The following is a 24,756-nucleotide window of genomic DNA, read 5'->3' on the forward strand; positions in this document are numbered from 1 at the left end:
TTTAAGATTCCACAAATAAGTGATATCATATGGCATTTCTTTCTCTTTCTGGCTTACTACAGTTAGAATGACGAGCTCCAGTTCCATCCATGTTGCTGCAAATGGCATTATTTTATTCTTTTTTATGGCTGAGTAGTATTCTATTGGAGAAATACACACACACACACACACACACACACACACACACACACACACATTCACCACAACTTCTTTATCCAGTCATATGTCGATGGACACTTGGGTTGCTTCTGTGTCTTGGCTATTTGTAAATAGTGCCACTATGAACACTGGGGTGCATTTGTCTTTTTGAATTACATTTTTCTCTGGATATATGCCCAAGGAGGGAGATTGCTGGATCATATGGTAAGTCTGCTTTTAGTTTTCTAAGGAACTTCCATACTGTTCTCCATAGTGATTCACCAGTTTACATTCCCACCAATAGTGTAGAAAGGGTTCCTTTTTCTCCACACCTTCTTCAGCATTTATTGTTCGTAGACTTTTTAATGATGGCCATTCTGACCAGTGTAAAGTGATATCTCATTGTAGTTTTGATTTGCGTTTCTCTAACAATTAGTAATACTGAGCATCATTTCGTGTAGCCATTGGCCATATGTATGTCCTTCTTGTAGAGACAGCTATTTAGGTCTTCTGCTCATTTTTCGATTGGGTGGTTTGTTTGTTTTAATATTAAGGTGCATGAGCTGTTTGTATATTTTGGAAATTAGTCCCTTGTCAGTCACACCATTTGCAAACATTTTCTCCTGTTCTGTAGGTTTTCTTTTTGTTTTGTTGATGGTATCCTTACCTGTACAAAAGATTTAAGTTTAATTAGATCCCATTTGTTTATTTTTGGTTTTATTTCCATTACTCCAGGAACTGACTCAAAAAATACACTGCTGTGATTTATGTCCATGAGTGTTCTGCCTATGTTTTCCTGTAAGAGTTTTATAGTATCTGGTCTTACACTTAAGTCTTTAATCCATTTTGAGTTTATTTTTGAATATAGTGTTAAAGAATGTTCTAGTTTCAGTCCTTTACGGGCAGCTGTTCAGTTCCCCCAGCACCACCTATTGAAGAGACTTTCTTTTATCCATTGTAAATTCTTGCCTCCTTTGTTGTAGGTTAGTTGACCATAAGTGTGAAGGTTTATTTCTGGACTTCCTATCCTGTTCCATTGATCTGTGTGTCTGTTTTTGTGACAGTAACATAATGTCTGGATTACTGTAGCTTTGTAATACAATCTGAAGTAAGGGAGCATGATTCCCCCTCCTCCATTCTTTTTCAAGATTGTTTTGGCTTTATGGGGTCTTCTGTGTTTCCACAAAAAATTGAACATTTTTTGTTCCAGCCCTCTAAAAAGTGTCATGGGTAATTTGATAGGGATTGCATTGAATCTGTTTATTGCCTTAGGTAGTATGGCCATTTTAACAATATTGATTCTTCCAACCCAAGAACATGGTGTATCTTTCCATTTGTTTATATCATCTTCAATTTCTTTCATCAGTGTCTTACAGTTTTTGGAGAATAGGTCTTTTGCCTCCTTGAGTAGATTTATTCCTAGGTATTTTATTCTTTTTGGTGGGATGGTAAGTGGTGGGATTGTTTCCTTAATTTCTTTTTCTGCTATTTTATTGTTAGTGTATAGAAATGCAACATTTCTGTATATTGATTTTGTATCCTGAAACTTTACCAAATTCATTGATAAGTTCTAGTAGTTTTCTGGTCGCTAATTTAGGATTTTCTATGTGTAAGTATCATGTCATCTGCAAACAGTGACCATTTTACGTCTTCATTTCCAATTTGCATTCCTTTTATTTCTTTTTCTTCTTTGATTGCTATGACTAGGACTTTCAAAACTATGTTGGATAAAAGTGGCAAAAGAGGGCATCCTTGTCTTGTTCCTGATCTTAGAGAAAATGCTTTTGGCTTCCCCCATTAAGTATGATGTTGTTGTGGGTTTGTCCTATATGACCTTTATTATGTTGAGGTATGTTCCATGTATGCCCACTTTCTGGAAAGTTTTTATCATAAATGGATTTTAAATTTTATCAAAAGCTTTTTCTGCATCTATTGAGATGATTATATGGTTTTTATTCTTCAGGTTATTAATGTGGTGTATCACATTGATTGATTTGCAGATATTGAAAAATTTATGTGTCCCTGGGATAAATCCTAGTTGATCATGGTGTATGATCCTTTTAATGCATCATTGAAGTTGATTTGCTAGTATTTTGTTGAGGATGTTTGCATCTATATTCATAAGTGATATTGGCCCATAATTTCTTTTGTGTGTGTGTGATATTTTTGTCTAGTTTTGGTATCAGGGTAAGGATGGCCTCATAGAGTGAATTTGGAAGTATTCCTTCCTCTGCAATTTTTTGGAGTAGTTTCAGAAGGATAGATGTTAAGTCTTCTCCAAATGTTTGGTAGAATTCCCCTGTGAAGCCACCTGGTCCTCAATTTTTGTTTGTTGGGAGGTTTTTAATTACTGATTCAGTTTTGGTACTGGTAATTGGTCTCTTCATATCACGTATTTCTTCCTGGTTCTGTGTTGGTAAATTGTATCTTTTAAGAAATTGTCCATTTCTTCTATGTTGTCCTTTTTGTTGGTGTACAGTTGCTCATAGTAGCCTCTTATGATCTCTTGTATTTATGTGGTGTCAGTTGTAACTTTTTTCATTTCTGATTTTTTAATTTGAGCCCTCTCCCTTTTTTTTCTTGGTAAGTCTGACTAATGGTTTATCAATTTTGTTTATCTATTCCAAGATCCGCTTTTAGTTTCATTGGTATTTTCTATTGTTTTTTAGTTTCTGTTTCATTTATTTCTAACCTTTATGATTTCTTTTCTTCTACTAACTTTGTGTTTTCTCTAGCTGCTTTAAGTGGAAGGTTAGGTGGTTTACTTTAGATTTTCCTTATTTCCTGAGGTATAAATTTCACTATAAACTTCCCTCTGAGAACTTATTTTGCTTCATCCAAGAGGTTTTGGGTCACTTTTTCATTTTCATTTGTCTCAAAGTATTTTTTGATTTCCTCTTTGATTTCTTCAGTGACCCACTGGTTTAGTAGCATATTGTTTAACCTCCAGGTGTTTGCAGTTTTTACACTTTTTTTTCCCTTCTATTTGATTTCTAACCTTATAGCATTGTGGTCAGAAAAGATGCTTGGAACAATTTCAATTTTGTTAAATTTGCTGAGGCTAGGTTTGTGGGCCAGCATGTGGTAGATTCTGGAGAATATTTCATGTGCACTTGAGAAGAATGTGTATTCTGTTGCTTTTGGATGGAATGCTCTATAGATATCAGTTAAGTCCATCTGGTCTAATGTGTTATTTTGGGCCTGTATTCCCTTTTTGATTTTCTGTCTGGATGATCTGTCCATTGATACAAGTGGGGTGTTAAGGTCCCGCACTTACATTGTGTTGTCATCGATTTCTCCTTTTATGTCTATTAATAATCACCTTACATATTGAGGTGCTCCTATATTGTGTATATATATTTATATATTTATAAGTGTCGTATCCTCATCTTAGATTAACCCTTTGAGCATTATGTAGTGTCCTTCTTTGTCTCTTCTAACAGTGTTTTTTCTTTTTTTAATCTATTTTGACTTTTATAACTATTGTTACTCCAGCTTTCTTTTGGTTTCCATTTGCACAGAATATCTTTCTCCATCCCCTTATTTTCAGCCTGCATGTTCTCTAGCTCTGAAGTGGGTCTCTTGTAGACAGCATATTTATGGGTCTTATTTTTTAATCCAGCCAGTCTATGTCTTTTGGATGGAGAATTTAAACCATTTACATTTAAGGTAATTATCAATACATATTTTTATTGCCAGTTTGTTAATTGTTTGGGGTTGTTTTTGTAGGTCTTTTTTTTTTTTTCCCCCTCTTTCTTTTGTTCTCTTTTCTTGTGGTTTGATGACTAGAGAAGTTCCTTTCACATTTGTTGTAAAGGTGGTTTGGTTGTGCTGCCTTCTTTTATTTGTGAAGCCTTTGAGTTCTCCTTCAAATCTGAATAAGAACCTTGCTGGATAGAGTATTCTTGGTTGTAAGTTTTTCCCTTTCTTCACTTTAAATATATCATGCCAGTCTCTTCTGGACTGTAGAGTTTCTGCTGAAAAATCAGCTTATAACCTAATGGGAGGATTTCCCTTGTATGTTATATGTTGCTTTTCTCTTTCTGATTTTAATATTTTCTCCTTATCCTTAATTTTTGTCAATTTGATTACTGTGTGCCTTGCTTTGTTCCTCTTTGGGTTGATCCTATGTGGATCTCTTTGTGTTTCTTGGATTTGGGTGACTGTTTCATTTCCCAAGTTAGGGAAGTTTTTGTTTATTATCTCTTCAAAAATTTTCTCAGGTCCTTTCTCTTCTCCTTCTAGGACCCCTATAATGTAAATATAGTATGCTTCCTGTTGTCACAGAGTCCTCTTAAACTATCCTCATTTCTTTTCATTCTTTTTTCTATTCTACAGTAGTGATTTCCACTAATCTGCCTTCTAGCTCATTGATCTGTTCTTCTGCCTCACTTAGTTCCTTCTAGTGTATTATTCATTTCAGTAATTTTATTCTTCACCTCTGGGTATTCTTTATATTTTCCAAGTCTCTGCTAAAACTTATCCCTGTGCATCTGTTCTCCAGAGTTCTCTGAACATCTTTGCCATCATTACTCTATACTCTTTCTCAGATAGATTGCCTGCCTACTCATCACTTATTTCTTCTGGGATTTTATCTTGTGCCTTGGCCTGGAAGATACTCCTCTGCTGCCTCATATTATCTTTCTATTTGTATTTGTAGGTAAGTTAATTATGTCTCTTGACCTTGGAGAAGTGGCCCTCTGTAGGAGATGTCCTTGCGTCCCAGCAGTACCCTCCTCTCTTGTCACCCAATGGCTAGTGTCCAGCTGGTTCCAGGGGTATAGTCTGGCCTGTGTTTGTGGATTCCTTCCACAGGCTTTGGGGTTATTTTCTTATTTCTGGTGTCTGCCTCCTGGTGGATGAGGCTGGACTAGAGGCTTATGCAGGTTTCCTGGCAGGAGGAGTCAGTGCCTGCCCAGCGCTGGGAAGAGTTTGGTACTTGTCCTCTGGTAGATATGTCACCAAGTCCAAACTTACTCTGTTCACCGCATGACAGGCCAATAAATTGGGAGACAGATGTGGTGTTGGGCAAGGAATAGCAACTTTATTCAGAAAGCTAGCAGACCAAGAGGATGGCAGACTAATGTCTTGGAGAACCATCCTCCCCAAGTCAGAATACAGGCTCCTTTTATACAAAAAAAGGGGGTGGGGTTGGGGGGAAATGTGGTTTGTTGTTAAAACTTCTTGGTGTAGGAATTCTTTGTTCTTGCAGCTGTCCACGTGGGCCAGCTCATGGTGCTCCTGCAAATCCTCCAACAAAACAAACATTATTCTCTATTCTGCAACTTGTTATCTTTACATGAGTGCAGAGCTAGCAAGACTAAGCCTAAAAAACTGGGCACAGGGTTAAAGCCAAAGGGACAGGTCTCATATGGAGTCAGATTTGTTCTTTGCTATTACATTTCCCCACTGTCAATGTCCATCCCACAATCTTGTGGGAAAAGGGGTGATGACCGTTCTGGCTACTTCTACTGAAAAAGGGTGATGAGGGGGTGATTATGGGATGGATTGATCAGCCTTTGACAGGGAACATCCGTGGGTATCTTTAGTCAGTAGTATAATCTCTGTCTTCTTTTTTTTTTTTTTCCTCTTTATTTACAACTATTTGAACCTGATAAAACTCCTTAGTACTTTGTTGGAGTTTTGGTTCCAGTTCCCAATATGTATCTTTTAATGTTAACTTCTTCCACTGTACCATAATTACAGTAGATTCCTGTGCTATTCATTTAAACAAGATTAAACAAATAGGTTGACCTTTCTCCAGCTATAATTGAAATTTAGGAAGATAAGTATTGAGATTATAAAGAGTAACCTTAGGTCTTCTAAGGGTTTACAAAACCATTGCCTCTCAGGAGTTGGGTTGTTTTCTGATTCTGATGATGGTGGTGCTGCTTTAATCTGTGTGTGATGAATCCATGGCTTTATCCCAGCTAACTTGACAGATGAGTGAGTGCGTGGTAAGTAATACCACATTTGGTCCTGTCCACCTTGCAGTCAGCTGTTGCTCAGGCCCTTGTTCCCTCCATGTTTTAAGCAGGATTTGGTCCCCTGGTTGGAAAGAATGTAAGGCTGCTTCATTCAGTTGGATAGGCAGACCTGTTGGGGGCAAACTCATGAATAAAGGTTAGTAGAGTGCCCAAAGTTTTACCATAATTGGCAACTGCCAGGTCTTCTAGAGTCTTTATAGATTCTCCTGCCCAGGAGACACCTGGAATGGCCTACCATACAGTATTTCAGAGGGGCTTAATTTAAGCCTGCTTCTGGGAGCCACTCTGATCCTTAGCAGGGCAACTGGCAAGGCCTTATCCCAAGTTAAATTAGTCTCTTGACATATTTCTAACAATACTCCTTTTTAATGTATGATTCATTTTCTCAGTTTTCCCTGTTGATTGTTGTCTCCAAGATGAATGTAGTTTCCAGTTAATTTGCAGTATTTTAGACACTTGCTGGGTTATGCTAGAGACAAAAGCAGGCCCATTATCACTTAGAAGAGTATTAGGCAGTCCAAATTGGGGGATAATTTCTTTAAGGAGGGCTTTAGCCACTCCAGAGACTTTCTGTCTGGGTGGGATATGCCTCTACCTATCCTGAAAAAGTGTCCGCAAACACTAGCAGGTATCTGAAATTTCCTACAGCTCGAGGCATTTGAGTAAAGCCTATTTGCCAGTCCTCAGGGGGGCAGGTTCCTCTATGTTGGGTCCCCAGCGGGAGAGGCCTGATGGCAGTCTTTGGGTTGTTTTTAGTACAAGTCATACAGTTCTGAATGACTCGCTGGATGGTCTTTTGTAGGTTAGGCCCCATTATATACTTTTGAATCCATTGTAAGGTGACATCTCCCGTAGTGGGTACCATTATGTATGTGCTGCAGCACAGTGTCCAAGAGTGCCTCGGGGATCAAGATAATTCCTTGTGCACTACATTTCCAGCCAGGTGAGATGTGATCAAGAGTGAAACCCCACTCTTTGGCCATCTCCTTGTCGTTTTGTGAATACACCGGCTGGTATTTTGACAAGTCAGTCTGTGGGAGAAGTGATCCTATTATGGCATAATAATCACCTTCCTTTGCTGCTCTCTTTGCAGCTTGATCAGCTAACCGATTGCCTTTTATTATATGAGTTTTGCCTTTTTGGTGGCCTGGACAGTGCATTATGGCCACTTGTGAGGGCTTATGGACTGCTTCTAATACTGACAGGATTTCAGAGCCATGTTTTTTCTTTATTTTTGAAGTGAGGAGTCCCCTTTCTTTCCAGATTGCCCCGTGAGCATGCACCATGAGGAATGCATAGCTAGAATCTGTGTATACATTTACTCACTTCCCTTCAGTGAGTAGTGGGGCCCTTGTCAGAGCAATGATTTCTGCCTTCTGAGCTGAGCTCCCTGGGGGCAGGGCTTTTGCCTCAACAATCTTTTTAAGTGTTACCACCACGTACCCAGTGCATCGCCTAACTTGGTCCACGAGGCTACTTCTATTGGTGAATGGTTCCCAGTCTGGCTCAACCAGCTGGTCCGTTAGGTCCACTCTGCTGGGGCACTGTGCGGCATCCTTTGGGAGCAATGTGGCTGGTTTTATTTAGGGCTGAAGTGACCTGAAGTCTTTCATTGGGGTTGTCTAAGAAAACGGCTTGGTACTTTCCCATTCTCTCAGAAGTCAGCCAGTAGCCGCCTGTTTGTTTCAGTAAAGAAAGGACATGGTGGGGGACATACTCGGTGGTGGGTTGCCCCAGGGTAAACTTCCCAGCCTCTGGAAGTATGTCACAAGTAGCTGCTACAGCTTGAAGGCAAGGGGGGCATCCCTTAACAGTCTGTTCTAGTTGTTTTGAGAAGTAGGCAACAGGTCTACCAATATTCCCCAGAGTTTGAATTAACACCCTGGGACTTAACACCTTGTCTCTTGTGGACATAACTGGAAAGGTTTTTTTTTTTTTTTAATCTGAAGTTGAGACTAACTTTATTTTTATTGTTTCAAAGGCTGTTTGGCATTCTTTAGTCCAAATAAGGGGCTCAAGACCATGTCCTTTCAAAGCCTCATAGAGGGGCTTTACTATGAGCCCATAGCTTGGGATCCAAATCCGAGAGAACACTGCCATTCCCAGAAACCCCCTCAGTTGTCTGCGGGTTTTGGGTGTACCCAATACTGCTATTGACTGTTTTCAATCAGGCAAAAGAGGGAGAGGACAAAGCCCAGATACCAGACTTCTTGTTTATATATTTGGACCTTTTTCTTGGAGTCCTTATATCCACAACTGGCCAAATAATTCAGGGTCCTGATGGTATTTTGTAGACATTTATCATATGCTTGCTATGAGCAAATCATCTCCATATTGGACTAAGAGTCTTTCATCCAATATTAAGTTTTTAAGGGCCTTAGCTAACATTTCCCCAAACAAGGTAGGGGAACTCAAATCCTTGAGGCAGGACTGTCCAACAATATTGTTGGACGACCTGTGTTTCTGTGTCCTGCCATCAAACGCAAAATAGCTGCTGTGATTCTCCTACAATGGGAATGCAGAACAGAGCATCTTTCAAGTCCAAAACTGAGAACCAGCCATATTCACCCAGGACAGTTGTGAGCAGAGCATATGGATTAGGCACTACAGGGTGTAAGTCTCAGCATACTTCACTAACAGCCCTGAAGTCTTGGACAAAGCAATACTCCTCTGAGTTTGGCTTTTTGACTGGGAGAATAGGGATGTTGTATGGGGACCTACAAGGTTTAATCAGTCCTGATTTCCAAAACTTCTTCTTGAGAATTGGTTGAATTCCCTTTTGGGCCTCTTGTCTCAGAGGATATTGTTTTAGATTAGGGGTCCCATTATTGCCTTTTAATGGGATATATATTGGCCATGCATTTTTGCCCTTTCCTGGGGTGCCGTCAGCCCACCCTTCTGGCTTTACCTTTTCATAGGCCTTGTGGGGAAAGAGCTCTGTGTCTGTTTCTGGGGTTTCCACGTGTGCCATCTGCAGACTTAGAGCATGCTCCGGTGGGACCCTGATGTTAAGCTGTTCTGGTGAAAAAGTTACTTGAGCATTTAATTTACAAAGGAGATCTCAGCCCAAAAGAGGGATTGGACACACTGGCATATACAAGAAGCTGTGTTTCAGGGTGAGGTCCCCTAGTTGGCATTCCAGGGTTTGTAAGAATGAACACTTTTGTACTTTGTCCAGAAACTCCTGTGACTGGGATGGATTGAGGAGTCTTCTGTGCCATCTTAGTGTTTACCACAGAGTATGTCGCACCCGTACCTAATAGAAAATCAGTCAATTTGTCCCCCACTGTCAAAGTTACCTGAGGCTCCTGTGGGGAAATTGGAATTAGGAGCCTCAACTCTAAGGGAGTCTCTGGGCCTATTCATTCCTCATCAGAGCAGTCCTCTTTCTACTATATGAGAAGTTCCCATTCTCCTTTTATTTTTTTCCTTCTTACTTTTTAACCGAGGGCAATCTTTTTTCCAATGCCCTTCCTCCTTGGGGTAGGCGCATTGTTCCTTCCCCAGTGGTGGCTTACCTCTCTTCAGGTGACTCGCCTTCCAGGGAATCCAATGCTGCTGCCAGAAAAGCTGTGTTCTGTTTTGCATCTTCTTTCTTCTGTCGTTGTTCCTTGTTGTTGAACAGTTTAAAAGCAACATTACTACCTGAGAAGGGTTCATTTCAAATGCACCATCTACCTTTGTAATTCTCTTCTTATATCTGGGGCGCTTTACCCAATGAAGGCCATAATCACCATTCTCATATTTTCAGGGGCCTTGGGGTCTGCATCAGTATAGCATCTATAAGCTTGATGAATTCTTTCTAGAAACTCAGAAGGATCCTCACTGGATTTTTGGTGTATCTCCTGAATCTTGTTTCAGCTCTTTTGCCTAGGTATCCCCTTTCAAAGACCTGCCAAGATACACTTCCTGTAATGCTCTAGGAGTGGCATGTCTCCATCACTAGGATTCCAGTTAGGCTCAGCAGTAGGAACTGCCAGGTTTGCTTCTGGAGTTCCATCTGGATCCCCTAGATGAAGCTGGTGTGCTTCCTCTCTAGCCTTGTGAATGACCATCCTCCTTTCATCCCCAGTGAGCATCATATTCATAAAAGTGTGTAGGTCTGCCCAAGAGGGAGGGGTCCTCTCTGTAAGAGGGGTTATGGTTTTTCCAGTTAATGCAAATGGCCAACCAGCCGGATTTATATGGATGTACAATCCATTCTCAACTTCAGATTTGTTTAAGGCCTCCTACGGGATATTGGCGCAAGGGAATTGGCTCCCAGTCTGAGTGCCCTGTCAGGTGTTAGATGGTGGCATCAAACCAAGTCTCTGGGCCCCAGGGGTAACATACTAACTTCTAATTGAGTCCCATAAATAGGGGAAACAGGAGGCGATAGGTGGCATGAGAGCAGTTGGATTAGCTGCTGGCACAGCCTGATTGGTAGGAAAGCAGGATCAGCCAGAGAGAGGTTTAAGGTTTGAAGTAACACATCCTCATTTTCTCCCCTTCCCTCTTGCAGAACAGGTTTTCCCTTTCAGACTGCTGCACCGTAAGGTGGCAGCTGTCTGACTTCTTTTCCTCCTGATGTAATAGCGTAAATGCTTCTGCGTATGGAATTACATAATTTTTCCCTGCCCTCTCACAAAACAACTCTAATTGCAAGATTGTATAGTAATTGAGCCATTCAGGGGCTATTGTTCCTCTGATCTTAACATATATTGGGGTCACACACTATTACACAAAAGTATCTTTTTCTTAACCATAGGCTCACAGTTATATTTTCCCCATTAATTTAAGACACGCCCCAAAAGGCTTTCCTTAGGGATAGATGGAGTATTTCCCATATCTATAAGTTTAAGAACAGTAAGACACAAAAGGCGCAAAGTCTAACATGACTGAACACAAAACAGAAGCAAATAAACCAGTTCACAAATCCAGTAGAATCCAAAAACTGTCTCCTCTCTCCAACAGGGTACCCCACTCAAAATACAAAACAAATTGGCTTATTCTGGAGAAAACACCCCAAGTGGAGAGGAATAAAGTTTCTGGCTGTATGCACCAGAGTGACTTACCTTACTGTATGGAGGCCATTGGTCCCCCCATGTCGATTCCTTGCTCCAACTGCCAAGCACTGCGGCAGCCGGTGCAACTTCAGGGAGTTTTGAAGGAAAGATCCTCAGGACAAGTGGTCCTGGCAGCTACTAGGGCCTTACCTGATAATTCCCCAAATGGGGCTGGCTGGCCATGAGCAGCAAGGCTCTAGGCTGTCTTCATTCTGCTCGCCGCACAACAGGCCAGTAAATCGGGAGACAGACGTCGTGTTGGGGCAAGGAATGTGAAAATGCAATATGTATAGAAAATGTAATATTATTCATTATTATTAACATTATTCATTCCATTCAAAAGAATGAAATTCTGATTCGGGCTACAACAGTGATGCTCCTTGAAACATTATACTGAGTGAAATAAGCCAGACACAAAAGGACAAATATTGTATGATTCCATTCACATGAAATATCTAGTGACGTTATTTGGAAAGCTAGCAGACCAAGAGGATGGCAGACTAATGTCTTGGAGAACCATCCTCCCCAAGTCAGAATACAGGCTCCTTTTATACAAAAAAAAGAGGGGGAGAGATGTGGTTTGATGTTGCAAACTTGTTGGTGTAGGAATTCTTTGTTCTTGCAGCTGTCCACGTGGGCCAGCTCATGGTGCTCCTGCAAATCCTCCAACAAAACAAACATTATTCTCTATTCTGCAACTTGTTATCTTTACATGAGTGCAGAGCTAGCAAGACTAAGCCTAAAAAACTGGGCACAGGGTTAAAGCCAAAGGGACAGGTCTCATATGGAGTCAGATTTGTTCTTTGCTATTACAGATAGTGGTGTGGCTAGAGGAGATGCATTTGTGGCTCAGGATGTCTGCTGATGGGTGAGGCTTCCCAGGCCTTAAGCCTTTAGGCTGTTGGGTTGGGCTAGGTCCTGGTGCCGACGATCCAGTCAAGATGTCAGCCTCCAGGAAAGCTCATGTACATGAACACTCACAGTGTCTGCCACCAGATTTTATGTCCCCAAGGTGAGCTGCAGAAGTCCCCTACATCCCCAGGAGAACTTCCAAAACCAGCAGACACGTTTGACCAAAGTTCCTATGAAATCACTGCCTCTGCCTTGGGACTTGGAACATGCAAGATTCTCTGTACGCTTCCCCAGAGAATGAAGTCTCTGCTTGCCTCAGTGTTGTGGGGCTCTTGGAGTTAAGTCCCACTGGCCTTCAAAACCAGATGTCTCCTCCTCCCCCTAGTGCCAGAACCCCGAGCTGGGGAGCCTGACGTGGGGCTCAGAACTCTCACTCTCACTCCTGTGGGAGGGCCTCTGCAACTTAATTCTTCTTCAGCTTGTGGGTCACCCACCCCAGGAGCATGGGGCTGGATTATATCACGAGCACGCCCCTCCTACCATCCTGCTGAGGTTCCCTCTTTATGTTTGCAGTCGAAGTAGGGTTGTTTTGTTTTTTTGGGTTTTTTTTGCTAGGTTCCAGTTTTTTTTTTCCCCTGATGGTGGTTTAGCGGTCAGTTGTGGTCCTATTCTGCCATCTTGACTGGAAATCTAAGAGCTCTTAAAAGTCCAAAAAAAAAAAAAAAAAAAGATTAACATCTGCAAAAATTATTATTTCTCTACAAATACTTATGATTATATTAAATTTCACTCTATTAATTGGGTAGGAGTCGTAATCTCGACAAAAAAAGGGTAAGTTATGACTAGTTGAAAGCACTATTTTTAATACAAACGCTAGACCAATCTAAAAGGCTATATACATTTAAAGAAAACTGGCCTTTAAAATCAGCCTTAGCCAGGTTAGAATATATTTACTACTTGCTAGCTGCATGAACTTGGGACTAGGCTTTTCTTTCCTCAAATGTAAAATGAAGATAATATGTCTACCTTTACAGAGGGATTAAATAAATAGGGCACTTACTGTGCTTAATTTGTGCAGAATAAAACTTTGTGTTCTTAAAAAATAAGAGTAATTAGTTCTATGATTTTAGGAAGGTCACATTTCTTTTATGCACCAGTTTCCTTTTTTTTCAACTAACCATAGTAACATTTGCCACCTACCTACAGAATTTTTTTAAAAAAGGGGGTAAAATAAGACAACATATAAAACTTGCTCAGAAAAGGTATGGTACTATAGTGCTACACTAAGATAAGTTATTATGGTGACTCAGTGTTTGCTTTCTTTCAGACAAATTAGTACCAGAATTGAAAAGTACGAAATTGAGTGAGATTAGAGACTTACCATTCTTCATTGGTGAGGTAAGCACATAATAACATGTATTAGTCCAAAGGAAACAGAGCCATGAATAAAAATTTTAAAAATTAATAACATACAAACCAGAGAAATAACACAAATTTGGGGGTTTGCTGCTTTTCTTGGATTCAATTTTTAATATTGTAAGTTTACTTGTTGTGAACAGGATTCCTACCTTTTTCAGCTGAATGACAATATAATGTGTAAACAGGTCAATAATAAATATAAGCCATGGATCAGACAGTCATGTGAATGGAACTGTGAAATACAGTATGACTGCTCAAATATACTGCAAACTTATACATATTTGAGCATCAGAAAAAGTTTTGATTCTGTGGAATCAGTAATCGATTTATTTTAGAAATAGTATAAATATACAGCCTCCAAACTTCTAATAAATTAATACTTAATAAAAATTTGTGATAATTTTTCCACCATATTCCATTATATTTCATCCTAACAACAGTTAAAGTCTACCCTATAAGACTTTCTTCTTTTTCCTACTTAAAAGACTGAAATTATTCTTACAAATCTAAATTACTGTGTTTACAGAACTTTATATATAGTTTATTAGCTTTCCTTTGATATTTGGCAGTTGTCCACAAGTAGCTATTCTGACTAATCTCAATTCCATTCCATCCAAGATTTTTAATGGCAGTGCTGAAAGAGTTTCATTAGGCACATTGAGAAATTTGTTTTCCTTTTCTTAAAGTTAAAAAAAAAAAAAAAACACCAAGACACTTGCGATTTCACAAGATGATAGTATTGGTCATAACATGAGCTCATAGTTTCTCCTAAATGCAAACAATACATGTAATGACTGACTTGGATACCATTTTTTAAAGAAGAGATAACATTTGATTGAACCTTGGATCAGATTTCGAACCAATATGACTTATTTCACTGCAGGAAAAAAAATAGAAAACTGACTCTTGAGGGGAAGAATTTAGTTTAATTATCTACCACTTATGTCAGGGGGAAATTATGATGAAAAATTCGAATCTGTTTCTAAAGTTCACCATGAGGCTACAGTTGTAACAGGAAAAAAGCATTAGCAACTTGAAGCTCAGCTTACTTAGTTTTCACTTATGGTGGGACTGTGTGCTGAAAGTTGAGACATTTGTTGCCCTTTCAACAAAATAACAGAGGTGATGGCTTTTTGACCCTGTTAGGGTACTCATAGATGGAAAGAAGAAAAATTATTTCAAACGAGAGCCTCAACACATGAGTATGTTTTATTCCTTTCCCTTTTTGGTTCATGGCCCTTAGGCATCAAAAGCATAAGGTATCTTAGCCTCTTTTCACAGTTTGAAAGTCAGTAAATCTTTCAAAAATCTCCTGTCCTTAATAGCTATATATATACACATATATTATATATATAATTATAATTTTTCCCAAGCCCCAAAGCAGCCATTTAAAGTCACCATCATCTATCCAGTAATAGAAGCAGCACAGAAAAGAGCTGAAGAGAATTATTAGTCATTGGCATGGAGCCAGAAATTGAAGCTTGATTTTCTACATCTATTTCTTGAATTTAAGAAAATGTGTCCCAAAGTAATTGCAGCTTTAGGAGAAATTCTCAAGCCACGACATATATGTATGTATTAGGAGAGAAAGAAATACATGTGAAAGGGATTAAAAAATACCTTGATTATCATATTCTAAGACCCTTCAACAGAGGATGAAGTTTCCATATTAAAAGTTTCACAGTATTGCAGGGTTTGTCTGCACCTGCTACAGAATAGGTTAAGCCCAATGATTCAAAGTAAACTCTAGCAAACTTCAAGTTGGGTAAATGGCAGGTCTTTCATTTCAGATGAATACCCACTAGTCTATACTATCTCTGGAGAATGAGATGAAATGGGACTAACGTTGACAAAGGTTCTCTTAAATATTCCTCAAATTTCCTGAAGGTCCATAGTTTTGCAATAAACTGGGCTCTATTTCCTATCCTTTTTTTTGCTTGTTTTTTTTTTTTTTTTAGTGCTGAATTTACATTCCCCCAAAATATGTGTCATTTGGACTCCCCCGTCTCTGAAGTCCACTTGTTCTAGAGCATCATATGCCATACGTTATCTTATGTGTTTTACTTTGCTGTATGTATCTATGTATGAGTATGTATGTTGTACTGGATCTTCCACTACCTACCAAGTATAACACTATTGTGAACATGAGAGAAATAAGGTACTTCAAAACTGAGCATTTATAGATATTTTCCATGTTTTAAAAACAGTGTGATCACATTATTTGTTATAAGAAAAATAATTCTAAACTAGTAACTTTTTCTACATTAAGGATCGGTTACTTTTCAATTGATAAGTGCTAGTTTATAAAGGAAGATCTCCGGTTGTCCAATTCTCTGAGAATTGAACAATTTTCAGCCAGAATATCAGTGAGGTTTTCATACCAATTGTTCAATATTGTGATTAATCTCTTAGAAATACTCTTACCTCTCTACTATTCCCAATTCCTGGGCAGCTATGAAAATTATATTACTTTGTTGTTCCAAATATTCCTGGCCCATTTGACCCTGGATTGTCCCAGAACCAAGTATATTTGCTTAGCAGGTACAAACTGGGAGTTTCATTCAATGTTTCATCCAAATGGTAACATTCAGGAAAAATTGGTAAATATCACAACAGAGAAAATCAAGCAAAAAGATAGAACATTCAAGTAGACCAATTTTTAAATTTTCCCCCAAATAGGTCCAAAATTTTATATTCCAGGGAATATAATTATTACATATAATTACTTAGGGTCAATTACTCATGTCTCCCCATGTAACATTTGGAACATATGAAAGATTGCTAGTTTAGTGGCAACCTAAGCTCTTGTTTCTGAGCTGTATAACCTTTGAGGTCACACTGAAATATTTTCATATGCTTAGTAACATGCTTTACTCTTCTTGTATGATATTAGGGCTGGATTTCCAGTAGAGCATATAAACTACAACATCTTTAAAAGAACAAAACTCTCTATGTAGTGGGGGATTTTTTTCTCAATTACTTTCTCACCATTAAATGTATGTTTTAACCCACTACAAAAATCTCCAATTATGTTTATATCAGAAACTAATACAATATTGTAAATCAATATTTATACTTTGGTTAAATATATATATACACACTTACATATACAATTGAAAGTCTAAATATTTCTTAATTAAAATATTACATTAATTGAAAATACTTTATTACATGAAATGACCTTAAATTTATAGAATATTTTCACATATTTAAACTGTCATTTGATAATAAAAAAGCAGGAAATCAACTTGATGAACATAAATCCTTGCATACAGAATGATTTTAATAAAGCTTATTTTTCCTTAGGAATTATGGCTAAAATGTAAACTTTTCTACTCTATTTAAAAACATTACAGTAAATTGCTAAATTTAACTATTCTCTCTAAAAATCTCCTTTAATTTTTTTAAATAATTGTCAAAAATGAAATAAACCCAGATCCCCATGTAGAACAAATCTACTAAGACCAAGTAATTTTGTGCTTTCCTCGGATGCTGTTAAGACACCTCCAACATGTATATTCCACTGCTTCCCACAAAGATATATGATAAATTTAAAAGACTGAAGCAACTAAATTCTAGTTTTGTTGTTTTTACATGACATATTTCAAGCATATGCTTTGAAAGGAATGAGCATAAAGCAGGATGAAAAGAAATTAGAACAATTCCCTGGGACCAAAATTTTCCTGTATTCTAAGCACAATTATAAAATTAATGAGTCGTCATCTTATGGAATTGGAGTTCAAATTGTCAGTTAAAGTTCACGGAAGGAACAAAGTTCATGGGAAAATTGAAAGGCAGTCAAAAGAAGAATGAAGAACAAGAAAAGGTGAAGTGAAAAAATCTAAAGGGAAAGGATGTTCTGAAATGTGTTGCACACACTTAGAACAAGACTAAAAATCTTCAAAAAGAGAGGAAAATGAGGTCATTTGCCATTGTTCTCCATGGCAAACACTACTGATGGAGGTTGCTTAGATGAAATCAAAAGCTATTATTTTTATTCAAATGTCCTCTCATGTTAACATGAAGAGTCACCTCCCCTTAATAATAACATTTTAAAATTAATTATATAAGTTCAGTCAATTAGGGGATGCACTGACCATTTCTCTGGTTTCAAAAAGAACAGGATAGAAATAAAACACTATAATTTCTGTCTAAATATTCTTTACATAGAAAAATATGCATGAGTTTTAGAAACTAAATTAATAAGCTATATTTTAAATTCTAAAATTAGCTGACAGCACAACTCCCTGCTCCTTAACTAGAAATAGTTTCACTGACTGTCCTCCGGGGTTGATACTGGCTCCTCCTCTTTGGCGGAGCCTTAATGGTGGATCTTGACTGCCTGAAGAAAGAGCAAAGGACAATGTGAGGAGGGCTGAATTCAGCCCTGTGTCAGAGTTAACTGGCCACAACTTTTGTAGAAATCTGTTCAAAGAAAATTAGCTATATGTGAGAAAGGGCTCTAAATCATTGTGACTGATTCTAAATAATAAATTATATTTCATATATCCAGATCTATGTTACTTTCTTAAAAAGGGTGGTTTTACTTTTTCCTCTAATTATCTTACTATTATTCAAATATTCTAGTACTTTCCTAAAGAACTTATACTATAGTTTCGGGCATTATTTTCTTTCAGATAAAGAGACTGAAAGTCCACAAGGTTAAAACCTGTGATCCGTTAATCTCATAATGCCAAATAACTGGAGACAAAACTGCTTTGTGACAGAGAGCAAAAGAAAAAGTGGCAAATGAGATCAGAAGATGTTTACAAACGAACTTACATGCATTTTTTTTTTTGTAACCCATGACTGTACTAAGCATACTTCAAATACCTATATTGAAGGTTAACCCTGTCTTAACTTTGTAAAATCTGTGTATCTTTTATAAAAAAAAAAAATCATTATTACTACTTTATAGTCACACCTGTTTAAGAATCAATTAGGCAGGGATTGTATATTTTTATTGTATGTATAAGGTAAATATAATGTAAATTCTCATGAAGTAAAATAAAACAACCTGATTAATGCTTCCCCTCTTACATCATGTACCATTTGTTTAAATTCAGGCTAATAGTTTTTATTCAAAAGCACAATCTAAAGTTTAAGTAGCATTATTTGCCTAACTTCCATGTTGTTCCTGTCCACTATAGATTCAGGGCCACTAAAGATGTGATCCTGGAATTATCCTCTAGGTTTCTAATTAGGAAAAAAAAAAAAAAAAGGCAGTTTCTGTATCATCTCTGACTCTTATCCCCATGTCTTATAAAACAGTAGTTGCTGGACAACAGAGTATCAGAAAAAGAAGGAAAGGAAGGAAACAGTCCCATTTACCATTGCATGAAAAAGAGTAAGATACCTAGATATAAAACCTACCTAGGGAGGCAAAAAACTTGTACTCTGAAAACTACAAGACAGATACTGATGAAAGAAATTGAAAATGACATCAACAAATGGAAAGGTGTACCATGTTCTTGGATTGGAAGAATCAATATTGTTAAAATGGCCATAATATCCAAGGCAATATACAGATTTAATGCAATTCCTATCAAATTACCAATGGCATTTTTCACAGAACTGGAACAAAAAATATTAAAATCTGCATGGAATAGCTAAAATAATCTTGAGAAAGAAGGATAGAGCTGGAAGAATCATGCTCCCTGACTTCAGACTATACCACAAAGCTACAGTAACCAGAACAGTATGATATTGACACAAAAACAGACACACAGATCAATGGAACAGGATAGAAAATCCAGAAATAAACCCACGCACTTAAGGTCAATGGATCTATGACAAATGAGGCAAGAATATATAATGGAGAAAAGAGGGTCTCTTCAGTAAGCTGGGGAAACTGAACAGCTACATATAAAAGAATGATATTAGAACATTCCATAACATCATGTAAAAAAAATCAACTCTAAATGGATTAAAGACCTAAATATAAGACTAAATACTATAAAACTCCTAGAGGAAAGCATAGGCAGAACACTCTGACATAAATCACAGCAGTATTCTCTTTTGTGAGGGCAGGGTATTCATCTAGAGTTAACAGAAATAAAAGCAAAAATATGCAAATGAGACCAAATTGAACTTAAAACTTTGCATAGCAAAGGATACCATAAACAAAATGAAAAGACACCCTATGGGATGGGAGAAAAGATTTGCAAACAATGAGACTGACAAGGGATTAATTTCCAAAATATACAAACAGCTCATACACCTTAATATCAAAAAGACAACCCAATCAAAAAATCGGCAGAAGATCTAAATAAACATTTCTCCAAAGAAGACATGCAGACTGTCAAGAGGCACATGAAAAGATGTTCATCATCACTAATTATCAGAGAGATGCAAATCAAAACTACAGTGAGGTATCATCTCACACCAGTGAGAATGGCTATCATCAAAAAGTTTACAAATAATAAATGCTGGAGTGTGTGGAGAAAAAGGAACCCTCCTACACTGTTGGTAGGAGTATAAATTGGCGTAGCCACTATTGAGAACAGTATGGAGGTTCCTTAAAAAACTAAAAGTAGACTTACCATATGATCCAGCAATCCCACTCCTTGGCATATATCCAGACAAAACTATAATTCATACATTTACATGCACCCTGTGTCCATACCAGCACTATTTGCAGTAGCCAAGACATGAAAACAACATCCGTGCCCACTGACAGATAAATGGATAAAGATGATGTGGTATATATACATGAACATGTGTGTATAATCACACACACACAATGGAATATTACTCAGTCATAAAAATTAATGAAATACTGTCATCAGCAGCAACATGGATGAACCTAGAGATCAACATTTTAAGTGAAGTAAGTCAGAGAAGGACAAATATCCTATATCACTTAAATGTGGACTCTATATAAAAAATGATACAAATGAACTTATTTACAAACAAAATACTCATAGACATAGAAACAAACTTATGGTTACCAAAGGGGAAAGCAAGGAAGAGATAAATTAGAAGTTTGGGATTAACATATACACAGTACTATATGTAGAACAGATAAACAACAAGGACCTCTGTATAGCACAGGGAATTATATTCAATATCATATAATAACCTAAATGGAAAAGAATGAAAAAGAATGTGTATATATATATATATATATATATATATATATATAACACACACACACATGTATAACTGAATCACTTTGCTGTACATCTGAAACGAACACAACCTTATAAATCAACTACACCAGTAAAAATAAATTTAAAAAACAGTTGCTGGGATTATATTCATGCATTTTAAGGAAAATTGTTTGTTTACTCTGACAGATTAGTTTACTGTCTTCAAAGTTTCTGAGTGGGCCCTCAATAAACACTGAAGTAAATTAAACTTCAACACACAGAATAATGTCCTTTTAGCAAGTGAAACAATTCTGTACTTTTCAAGAGGGCACTGCATATAATGAAGTACCTTATGTGGTCCTAAAGCAGTAGGCATAACTACTACAAAGACCTTCATTTAAGTACAAGGAAAAGAGGGAAATCTGATACTAAACTTTCTAAGTTCAAATCTAGAAGGGTTCAGTTCCAGGTTATTCAGAAACAACCTAGACATCAGCAAGTAACCCACATGCCACTCAGAGGCCTGAGTCACAGATTTCTGAGACTTTATGATCAATAGCTGTTATGAGAATGTTTTAACTAATTCTGTAGAACTTTCTGAATATCTCATTTTGGAAGTTTTACAGAATACAATATGCAGACCACAGACACTAGGAAAAACGTTGCATTAAATACTCTTTTCATTGTTAGATATTTGAAATTTATTATGAACGCAAAGTGATATTTACCTATGCCCATGAGTTTATTGATTATTATCCTGGTTATCTGAAAGCTATTTTTCACTGTAACAGATGGCGTCCTTTCCCCTAATTCTCTAACTAACCAGAAATCTGGTCTTTGTAAGACAGAAGAATAAAATACATGACAGACATTAGGGAGGAATTTGAGATTCATTTATCCAGTATTAAAAAAAGGGTTATTTACAAGTGTGGGAAAATGTGCCTAGAGACTATGTCCTTGTGATTTGAGGGGTGGCAGGGTCTTGCATTCATCTAAAATGCAAAGAAGTTTAGCCTCTATTTACCTCAGTGTCTGCCAAGAGAAGTGTCCACTGCTTAGAAGAATCCAAATGTACAGGACCAATATTTACTTCTGATGTTCTGAGAGGTGGAAAATTACAAAACATGTCCCAGATGAAAGCAATTTGAGTTTTCCAGACATTTAAACTCAGTGTTAAATTCTTTATATTTGACTGTCTTCAGCTACCTGAATATTCATCCTGTTAAAGGTTAAGCACTTTTTTTTGGCTGTTCAAGTTTTAAGTTTACTTAGTAAAATAACATTCAGATACCAGAATTTTAATTAGTTTTTCATGCAACATAATTAGAAGTGATATTTTATGTTAAACTAGATTAGAAAAATATTGTCAGAAAAACTAAAGTATCCCAATCATTGTTAAACATTTCTCTAAGGATATATTTTTTAAGTTAAAAAATGATATTCTGGAAAAAATAATACACTGAATACTGACCATATGTAAAATACAATATGACTTTTTTTTTTTTCAGAGAACTATTTCTTCTGTTTACTTCATTACCTAAATGTCTACAATGTTTTTGGAGATGTGAAATTAACTAGATCTCTACAGACTGAAATAAAAATGTGTGTCACTTGAAAATATGCAAGGACGAAGTTAGCAACGCCTTGTCTTCTTATTCGGCAATTTCTCTTGAATACCTACCTACAAACGATGATCATTATCATTCATCAACCTAGCACGTACACTGATTTCAGGTTCTTAATTTTGCCAAATTTATAAAATTTTAAAAAGGGAAGAGGAGGGCATGAACTTGCACTGAACAGATTAAAATTCTGTTCAGCTAGTATATCATGGAAATCCACATTAACTTGGAGAGAGATCCATTTGTGGTATGTGTTGTCATAGGTTTTAAAAGATAAGTTTGAGGATGAAGTAAAGATTAAAATAGACCTCATATTTTATATTAAGTGAAAGACATGTTTCCTAGTTATAGGCTACTGTTAATTTCCTTGTTCCTGATATACCCAGAAAGAAACTACAATCTAAAGGAATGTTTTTAAAACTTTTACATCCAATATAAATGCAGTGAAGTCAGCTGAATGCTCAGTGAAAGGGAAGCTTATACCTACGAATATTGCTGAAACTCCAGTTAGTCAAGGAATCAAAGCAACTAAAGCATTTATACAGATTTTATTGAAAATAAATCACTTTATCATATACTGAAATGTATGCCTGATTTTTTCATAGAGATTTTTTTTTCTTGGGCCTCTGTGGATTTTTTATAGAGTATCTCCTGCCCTCTTTAGTCCAGATTTTATAACTACATTTAGGAAAGCTAGCTAACTCTACAGCATAATTCTGACTTCAGCTTCTTCTATTGCTTGGTGAAAATAGGTCATTATTAGCCATTTCTGGCAGGAACAGTTGACAGGAAACAGGACAGGAAATGATATAATGATTCCAGAATTGTATATTTCCCCTCTGCCCTGCTGTTTAGGGAATGACCTTACAGTTAACCAGGAAATTGGGAGGTGGTACTGAACCTCACTTATACTACTGAACTCCTTTTTTGTTTTCTGGTCCTTTCTACTTGAAGAAATAGATTAAAATTCTAGGACCAGTAGAGAAAAAGATAAATTTAACAAAAATATTTAAGTATATTCCTAGATTTTTGAGCAGATAATTCAAAGCAGATATTAATATCCAATTAGCTAATACAAATATAGCATATAAGCCACCTAAATATTAAAACAACAAACTTCTAAATGCTTTAATATTTATGGAGTTTAACTGTTTTCTCATGAAAATGCAACTTTAGTGCTATTTATTATTAAACACATAGCTTTTTATTTACAGTTAAATCACTATGTTTTAAAACTGCTTTTTAAGATGTGTGCTTTTATCTGCCACATAATGATAAATTACATTAATATGGGGTCCACTGTTATTTTCTTCTTTAAGACAGACAATATTTCTGGATAAAATATACCCAATAAAAATGACATGCCTAGAACTCACACAAACACAGAGGCACAGGGATACCTATTTTAAATGTAAACTCCTCCATTTAAAGTTGTATGCAAATACAGTGTCAAATAAATGCCATGTATACTTTTTCTGTTGTTTAAAGTTACTTTATATCTTTAAAAATAGATATTCAATTCAAGACCTCACCTAAGATAACTGACTGCTCCACAAACAAAAGTGCAGACTATCACAGGAAGTCTGATACAGTGTGATTGAAACCTTTTTTGCTACTCCAGCATGGTGTTAAGCCCTGTAATATTTTAAAACACTTAACCATTTTGTTTACATTCTCTTAGTCATTAACTTCAACCTGTTTTAAATTTATGTCACTGGAGGATTGAGAATAACAAAGCTGTACAAATTTAACAATTAGCCTTACTATGTAATTGCTCAGAATAAACATCCTGATTAGTCAAATCACTATTAAATTTTAATCAATGTGAGTGGGTGTTTCTATTTTTGATTGGGGGTTTCACATGGATTTTCTAAGCAATTCCTTTTGTATGTGAAGTTGAGATGTTTTCTCTCTTCCTATTATGTCTAATGGATTGTATCTCAATCTTACATAATGCACCGTTAGTGAGGAGTCAGACATTTTTCTTTGATGTGAGCTTTCTCTTATATGTTAATGACAAATTTTCCTTTTCTAAATGTATTTATTTTTTCCTGCTGTTTAAACAAATAAAGGTGTATATAGATATTAAAATGTTACAGTTATGACATTTTCAAGAAATAGAATGTAATTTCATGCAAATATGTGTTTAGGTAGAAAAATGATTTTTTTTAAAGAGCAATGCTAATTATTTGGAAGATGAACATTTATTTTTAAAAAAGGAGGTATGCCATGATTTAATTTACACAAAATACAGTACAGAAGTTGAGTTAATATCTAACAATTCCTAAAATTCAAAAGCAAGTAATTTTTTTCCAAGAAGATTTTTCTGTTAAATAGGCATATGACTATAGTTTTGTTTTTTGTTTAGTTGAAAATGTTCTTATCAGAAGCAACTAATTAATATGGCATTTTTTTGTTTAATATTCTGCAGACTTCCTTTCTATGAATTTCTTATATGAATGCTTGTGAAGTCTTCAGGTGTTCTGAGATGAATAACTCACTTCATATATATTCTTATATGCCATCACTGTGAGAGCATTGTCCCTGCAGTCAAATGTTCAGATCTACTTCATCTCTTTTAGTATTCTCTTCTAATTCAATA

The 24,756-nt window shown here is 36.6% G+C and overlaps 1 long non-coding RNA gene across 1 annotated transcript in view; it reads left to right on the forward strand.

Annotated features, from left to right (window-relative positions):
- The window catches only part of LOC116663615, a 108,200-nt gene that overhangs the window by 78,883 nt on the left and 4,561 nt on the right, over window positions 1-24,756 (forward strand). Inside the window, exon 2 of the long non-coding RNA XR_004319842.1 lies at window positions 13,350-13,420. This is a non-coding gene — a long non-coding RNA (uncharacterized LOC116663615). The remainder of the gene's footprint in view (window positions 1-13,349; window positions 13,421-24,756) is intronic.

Source organism: Camelus ferus, chromosome 5 (genome assembly GCF_009834535.1).
Source record: "Camelus ferus isolate YT-003-E chromosome 5, BCGSAC_Cfer_1.0, whole genome shotgun sequence".
NCBI classification, from domain to species: domain Eukaryota; kingdom Metazoa; phylum Chordata; class Mammalia; order Artiodactyla; family Camelidae; genus Camelus; species Camelus ferus.